General features: G+C 40.1%; 1 pseudogene; it reads right to left on the bottom strand.

The window, feature by feature from the left end:
• Nucleotides 1–212: 212 nt before the first annotated feature.
• LOC105298336 overlaps nucleotides 213–8321 on the bottom strand; it is a 13280-nt pseudogene continuing 5171 nt past the window's right edge.

Raw genomic sequence — 8321 nt, 5'->3', positions numbered from 1 at the left:
CCAAGAGAGGGGAAGAATTAGCCTTCGATTAAAAAAAAAGAACACATACATGTACACAAGGGGAGAAAGGGGGGATTTTAACCACTAACAACATGTCGCAGTTAGATTATTGTACAAAACTTCCAAGCTGGCTGCTCTTCCAGGTGCTTCCCTTCCAATGGATGTAGTAGCTGGCAGCTTTCTATTTACAGGTTCCAAGCAATTCTGCTCTTTCATTCATAGAGTCTCCGAGGCCCCCGTAGCATCTTCTGTCATAGTGCTCTAGAGTCGTTTCATCGAGCCCGAGGTCACCTCCCAAGGACTAGGTTGGTAGACCATGAAGTCGCTTCCTGCTTCGAAGCATCGTTCTTGCCAGCAATGGTCCTATACTCTCACAAGCCATCACATTTTTGGTACGATAAAGGTGCTTTTTAATAGCCCTTTCACGAATGGATGCTGAAACTGCAACCTGGCCATTGCGGTGATCAACAAGTGCTTCTATATGATGCTGAGTCCTTTTAACTCGGAACCTGTACCAGAACTCGCGGGGGGCCCACACCGTCTTCTAGCCCCAGTCTTTCCTGGCTTCAGCTAAGAGCCCCAGGATCCAGGCTTTCTGGCTGGTGAACTCTGGGGCAACAGCTTTATTTTCTAAAAGGTCCACTTGGGGCTTCACCTCTGGCTTGAAACTGGTTGAGCGCTGCACCCCCCACACCCGGCATCCCAGCGCTCGCGGGCCGCGGCCATAGTAACTCAGGGAAAAGCCTTAGGACCGCGCAGGTCTTCGACGGCCCCACCCGGAACTGTCATATTTGTACACATATTCATAGGTTCTTTTCCTTTCCCCAGGAGGAAACAGCTCAAGTGCTTCTTCCTAATTGTAACAGTAATATGTGCTCACTGCAAGGAAATTCACTGAGTACCAGAAAAATGTAGATAAAAACTAAAAGTAGCCTATAATCCCAATAATCAGTGTTTAATACTGGTAACACCATGGAACAAATTCATAACTCTCAGAGTTGGAAAAATATGCTTAGAGAGAATGTACCTTGATGCCCCTCTGAAGGATAGACCTACCTCTAAGGCATCCTGCACTGCAGGGCTGTCAGGCAGCCTCTGGTGGCATGCTTCCTGTGACTGCAAGTTCATTATCACACAATTCCTTCCACATAGGCAGGTGGACTTCGGACTCAGTATCTCTCTCTGTTCAAACTGTGGTTGTGCCATTCACGATTTGTGACCTCGTGTAAGCTATTTCATCTCTCTAGTCCTCGTTTTTCTCATCTGAAAAATAGAGGTAATAGGCATTATCAGTTTGGAGGAGCATTTAATGAAATGACAAATATCATTAGCATAGTGTCTGGAGTACCGTAAACTCTCAATAAATGGTGGCTTTTATCACACCTTTAGGCTGTGGTCCTCTGCCTGCCTTCTGGACTTCTACAAGATAAATTCAATCCCTCTTCCATGTGAGACCTACAAGTATTTGAAGATTTTCCTCATGCTGGTTAGTGTCTCCTCTGGATTCCACAGGTTTGTCAGTGTCCCTCAAGTGGGGGGCAGTGCCCAGGGCACAGCTGAGCGCCGAAGAGCAGGGCGAACAGCTAGTTACTCCCAAGTCTGCACACCACTTCTCGCCATAGACTCTTAGTCATCTTTTCCTTGGAAACTGAGCCCATCCATTTCTCTCGCTTTTGGAATTGTTTTTGAGATCATATGAAACATTTCACGTTCATCTCTACTCACTTTCACTGTCAGACTTAGTCCACTCTCTTTTGGAACATGATTCTGTCATAAATGAGATCATTCTTTCCCATCTATGCTATTACGACTTTATGTTCACTCCTGCTTTTTTTAATTGTGATATAATTATACAACATCACATTAGTTTCAGGTGTACAACATAATAATTCAATATATGTACATATTGCAAAATGATCACAACAAGTCTAGTTAACATCTATCACAATACGTAGAAGTGTTTTTTTCTTGTGATGAGAACTTTTAAGATCTACTTTTGTGGCAACTGTAGAATATACAATACAGTATTAACTATAGTCGCCTTGCTGTATGTTACACTCTGAGACTTATTTACTTATTTTATAACTGGAAATTTGTACCTTTTGACCACCTTCACCCATGTCACCCACCCCTCACTCCCACCTCCTGCAACCACCAATCTGCTTTTTGAATTTATAAATTCAGTTTTTTTGGTGTTTTTTTAGATTCCACAAGTAAGTAGGATTATACAATGTTTGTCTTTCTCTGTCTGACTTCATTTAGCATAATGTCCTCAAGGTCCATCTATTTTGTTGCAAATAGAAAGATATCATTCTTTGTTATGGCTGAATAATATTCCATTGCATATGTATACCACATTTTCTTTATCTGTTTATCCATTGCAGGCACTTGGCTCAGCTATTGTAAATACTGCTGCAGTGAACACGGGGGTGCATGAATCTTGAGTCAGTGTTTTTGTTTCCTTTGGATAAATACCCAGGAGTGGAATGGCTGGCTCATGTGATAGTTTTAATTTTTTGAGGATCCTCCATTCTGTTTTCCATACTCATTCCCTTTCTTAGTTTCACAAATGGATTCTTTAACAACATGTTTATATAATTTTTCCAGGATTTGAAGATAAGTACACGGTTTTTAAATTTCTGAAATCTTTCTTCTCTTAAAAAAAAAAAGACAATATTTGTATTCATTAAGTACTTTGTGAACCTCTCTGATTATTCACAGATTATCATTATGTTTTTGGCAATAGATCAATAAATTTTTTCAGTACCTTGGGGTGTCATTTATCAAGGACCAATCATTTGAACTTTTCTAAAGTGTGGCTTTCTGATTTTCATCTTCATCTGCCAGGGCTTCCTTTTCTATTAACAAATCTACTTCCATTTCTCCAGGATAAAGACATGAGACAAAATATATGTGATATATCCCACTCATCATTCCCTTGTTTAACCATATTTATATTTAGGTGTGAATATGCCATTTCATATGTCATATTATTAGCATATCATACTGCTAAAAGTATACATTGACTTGCTTAAGAGACGGCTTAACAAATATAATATGATCATGGTGATGACAGTGACGACGATGAATTAGTGAGAAATCTGTTTGTTTGTTTGTTCGTTTGGTTGCTTGTTGTTAGAAATCTTAAATTGCATCATTTCGGCTTGCCAGGTTTCTTTTCTCTAGGGCGCCATCCTCTTCTTCCGTATGATCTTTCTAGCATTAGGCATTTATAAATACAACTTTCTGTGCTTTGAGTAACAAACTAATTTTGCAGAAACTGGATTTAGTAGTCTCAGCTGAGCTCGTCTTCAGTAATTTTACAATTTTAGCTTCTAGAAATTAGTATCATTCTTTCAATTGCACAGATTGTAATTTTTTGTAATACACCTTGTACTCTTAAATTAAAATAATATTTTAAAATATGTCCTCGACATTTCCTTATACAAATTTTATTTTACACATTAAAAACAATTAATGTGGACCATCATTTCTACCCAATACCTTAAGGGAAAAGTAGTATCTCTCTGTTGATTTTATAATTAGAGCATATTAAAGCATACTGAATTTCCTAGAACCTAAAATCCACTGATTATAACAGATTATAGAGGAAAATAACACATTAAATGTATACATTGCTTTTCTGGTTCTTTCTTTGTGTGCTGGCTTCTTGACTTACTCTGTGTTACAGACCCGATGGCATAAAATGCCCACTTTCAGCTGTTGAGTTTATATGGTACAGATACAAGTCACACAAATAGACAAAACCAATCTTTCTCTTCTTTTTATCCTCCTCTTGCTTCTCCTCCTCCTTTCTCTTTCTTCCTTTCTCTCTCTGTCTATCCCTAGCTTTATCTTATCCTCTCAATTCAAATTGTCAACAGAAGAGACTCTGGCAGGTCCCATTTGAGTTAAGTGCTCACCCAGTCCAATAACCACCCATGATGCCAGAAGCCCCTCTTGAGAATTGTGAGAGAGTAGGCAGGTGGGGGCATTTAATTTGAGAATGGGGAAGACATTCTAGAAATTGTCTTCCCTGAGAGCAGCATGATCTGCACTTCCTTCATGCTCAATATTTTAAATTGAATTGCACCACCAAGAGAACTTTCAAGAATTTAGCTAATAATTCCTGCGATGATCTAATTTTGGGGTCGATGTCTTTTTGGACAGTAAGGTAACAGAAATACGAAATAACCAATACACTGCAGTTTTATCCATGTCATCATTTTGCCATCATCCCAAGCTGTAATTAAATACTAATACAATGATGAGTGAAAGTCCACGTGTTTCCTTAAAAATAATACTCAGAATTCTGGATAAACAAAAGTAGATTTCTTAGTTCTTGGAAAAAAACAAAAGCTTCAGAGTTTGTTAGGAAACTTGCAAGATTCTTGGCATTCAAATCACTTTTATAAAGCAATACTGGGATGAGTCAAGTATAATTGAATCAGGAACATATGGATCAAATTCTCCCTTAAATACACATGGGTATAAAAATGAAGGGGAAGAGAACTTGCCAACGTGTTACCAAAACAAAACACTTTCAAAATAACTTGAGACAGTCAACAGACCCCAAACACAGCTGTGTTCTCTTATATCTAAAAATGCATTTTCCCTTCCATGTCTTGATATGTTAATTGAATTTCTGTTGAGTACCTTCAGCATACGAGGCACCTTGGAGAGCTCACCAAGTCTGAAGTTTGGGCTTTCTGTTTGGAAACATGGACTCTTGATGAAATGATTAGCATAATTCTTTTTCTGGTTTTCCACATCTGTCTGAAGAAATGTTGTGTGTGTTTTTTTTAATTTGTGCAGCGATGGGCATCGTTGTCAGTCCCGTTTCTGCAAAGGATTTTTATGTCCTTAACTCGCTGAATGGGAGTACATTTCTTGGAGAGGGTTAACTTTGATTTGGTTTTAACTGGAGAAGTGGTAGATGGCAAGAGGCTGTGCCATGTTAAGAGACAGGCCTCATGGGAAGAAGAAGAGCCAACTCTCATTCTTATAGACACCGAATTTGCTGTGCTACTTATTGCTGTGGCATGGTGATCAGAGCTTTGCTTATTAATGCTGCCCTTCACTTTAATTTTTGTAAAACTGCTTTTATCAATCAGTGTGAATAATTTTGTGAGGTTCAGAATTTTCCACCATTTCTGTGTTTATCTTTTAACAGAGCAAACTATAATTTGGGTCATATCACACATGAGAACCACCTAGCTCTTCTGAGCTCTGCACTGGAACTATGTGGTCCGCAAGGCAGAAGTTAGCCTTGTTAAAGCAGCCTTCTGCAAAGGGAGTTGTTTACTTGATTTTATTCACTCTAGTCACCAGAAGATGACTGGATGACAACCAGTAGCCAGGATCCATTCAGGCCAGATAGGGTTCAATAATAAAATTTCAGGGTGTTCATTAACTCTAGAATTCAGAAAGGCGACAAAAGATAGGCTGACCATAACCGATCCTTACATTAAATTATGTCATAACAATTGATATAATTTTTACTATAGAAAACACAAGCAGAAGTTCACATATCTAACTATATCTAGCAGGCAGTGGGACTATAACATAAATTTCCAATTCCCCCTTCCTGGGGAGCCACTGGAAACCCTTAGTCAGTATGGCTAAGAGAAGTTTGTCCTCTAGACCATAATTTTTTCCTTGCTTTTTTCAAGTTCGGCTGATGCTTGTCTGTGTGTTCCTTAGTGAGTCTGTGTGAGGCGTTACTGCTTGATATCAGAGTCCTTGCTACTATTTGCACAAAAATTTCAGCCTGTGCCTATGTAATTTCGGAAAAATTGCAAAAAAGTTGACATACACTTTATTGTGACATTCCAATGTTGCCTTGAAACTATTGCTCTCTATAAAACATTCTACCAGAATGCATTTAAATAGTTGTCTTACTCTGAGAGTTTTTCTTTCCATTGGAGAGCTCCTGTCCTATACTCTGGTTGATTATAGTCTGAGGGCTCTGTTTTCTACACAACCTGTTCTCATCTGTTGGGTTCTCCCATCCTAGAGCAATGAAAATAATACTCATAGGAAGAGTAACTTCATGAAGTGAAAGTAGCTTTCCCCCCTTCAATATTCCCTTTGCTCTGCCTTTCACCCTGTGGAGAAATTCAACTCAACAAATATTTACGAGGTACCTCTTATGTCCCAGGCACTGGGCTAGATGCCAGGGACAGAAAGAGGAACCGTACATGGTCCTGGTCTTCCAGGAGCATATGACTAATTGGAAAAAATTAGAAATGTACAATTAGTGCAATGCTATAGAAGAATGTAATAGGTGCAACGGGTACACAGAAAAAGGGCACGCAACCTCTGGGGGGCAGGGGGAAGGGCATCCTCTGGAGGGAGGTGTATTAGTTCTCTGTGGCTGCTGAAACAAATAGCCACAGACTTGGTACCTTAAAGAGATACACATTTATTCTTTTACAGTTCTGGAGGTTGGAAGTCTGAAATGGCTCTCCCTAGGCCAAAGCCAAGGTGTTGAGAAGGCTGCCCTTGGAGAGAATCCACTCCTTGCCTTTCAAGTTGTTCTAGAGATATATTCTTTGCATTCCTTGGCTAACGGCCTCTTCCTCCATTCCAGAAGACAGTATTTTAGCATCTTCAAATCTCTCTTTGATCCATCTTCACATTACCTTCTTTTCTGTACAGTACAATCTTCACCTTCTCTCTTACAAGGATGCCTGTGATTGTATTCAGTGCCCACCCAGATAATCCAGGATAATCTCCCCATCTCAAAATCTTTAATCACACCTGCAAAGTCTCTTTTGCCACAGATGTTAACATTCACAGGTTCCAGAGATTAGGACCTGAATATCTTTCAGGGCCATCATTCTGTCTACATGGGAGGTAACATAAGGAAGCTGGGAAAGAGTATTTCTGACAGAAAGAACAGCAGAACAGGGCAGTAGCATGACTCAGCACAGAATATGTGGAAACCATTCAGAGTTTAGAATTGTTGGAGCATCAAATGTGAGGCGGGTAATGCCTAGGCAGGAGGGAGGAGCCAGCTTGCAGAGGATGACATGTGCCATGCTAAATCATTTGGTTTTTATGTTGTAGGTTCTAAAAAGTCTTTGAAGGTTTATAAGTAGGGCAATGATGTAGTCAGAGAGATCATTTTGGAGGATAGTTTCAGGCAGGTAGACAGTACTGAGAACTAATGAAAGTCTGAACCAGGATAGGGATTAAGATGAGAAGATTTACTGAAAAAGAAAATTTCTAGGTAAAATCAATAGGAATTATCACTAATTGGATAATGGAGTGAGGGAGAGAGGAATCTGGGTAGATAGTGGCCCCGTTAAATATGTACTTATCCTCGTACTTCTCCAAAGAAGGGAAAATTGTCATTTAGTTTGAATTTATAAAATCTGAAGATAATCTGTGGGTGGGATCAACTTCACACTGCTATGAGCCTCACACCTGTTCAGCACTCTGCTGTCGCCATCTTGAAACCAAAGACACCGTATATTTATTTTGCACTGGTGATTTAGTCAGTTCTGCCTGTGGACTGAGAACCCAGTGTTGGAGCCATTGTCTTCAGGGGAAGCTTTGAACATGGATTTCCTTGGGCAGAAGTGTGGATTCCCAGCTTCTCCTGCGGGGCACAGTCGGTGGCACGTATTCCCAGTTAGCCACTTCAAGCCCAACAGTATGTACCCTAAGAGAAAATCATATATGCCAAACTAAAGGGCTCTTGAATCAAAACTCAATGAATTTTAAAAAGGCCCTAATTTAGGATCTCTCTTCTCCATCAGCCTTAGCTCTGAGGCTCACAGAAGTTAAATGTCAGAGCCTGAAGTCTTTCATGTGAGTAAATTTGGTGAACAGAAGAGGTAATTATCATGGAGCTGGTTAAATCCTCTCAACTAAACACCTAGGACACCTCCATAGAGAACAGGAATTAATATTCAGAGGAGAAAAGGCCCAGATTTGTTTTGTTCTGAACTGGAAAGTTCCCAGAATTAGAAGAAGTGGTTCTTCTCCTTTTCCTCCACCCGCCCCTGGCTGCTGGCCTCCTCAGCCCTCCCGACCACTTCCACCAGTCAAGTGGATCCAGCTCATCTTCCTTCACAAAGTCAGACTCTCCCACGTTCTCAGAGTCAGGCTTGGCATGTGAGAAGCTCCTGCCTCACAATGTAGCTGCCTAGATATCTTGCCCCATTTTTGCTTTACTTAGATACTGAAATCATTTCAGACTCCTTTTTCTGGCTTCCAGATCTCAGGTTCCTGGGTTTAGTTCTGATCCTGCTTTAACTGATCCTTCTGGACTTAATTTTTTACTTTCTGGAGTGCTCTGACCTGCCCCATTT

Source organism: Pteropus vampyrus, unplaced genomic scaffold, assembly GCF_000151845.1.
Source record: "Pteropus vampyrus isolate Shadow unplaced genomic scaffold, Pvam_2.0 Scaffold150, whole genome shotgun sequence".
NCBI lineage: Eukaryota > Metazoa > Chordata > Mammalia > Chiroptera > Pteropodidae > Pteropus > Pteropus vampyrus.
The sequence above is the reverse complement of the archived record's forward strand: the minus strand, read 5'-3'. Positions and strand labels throughout refer to the sequence as shown.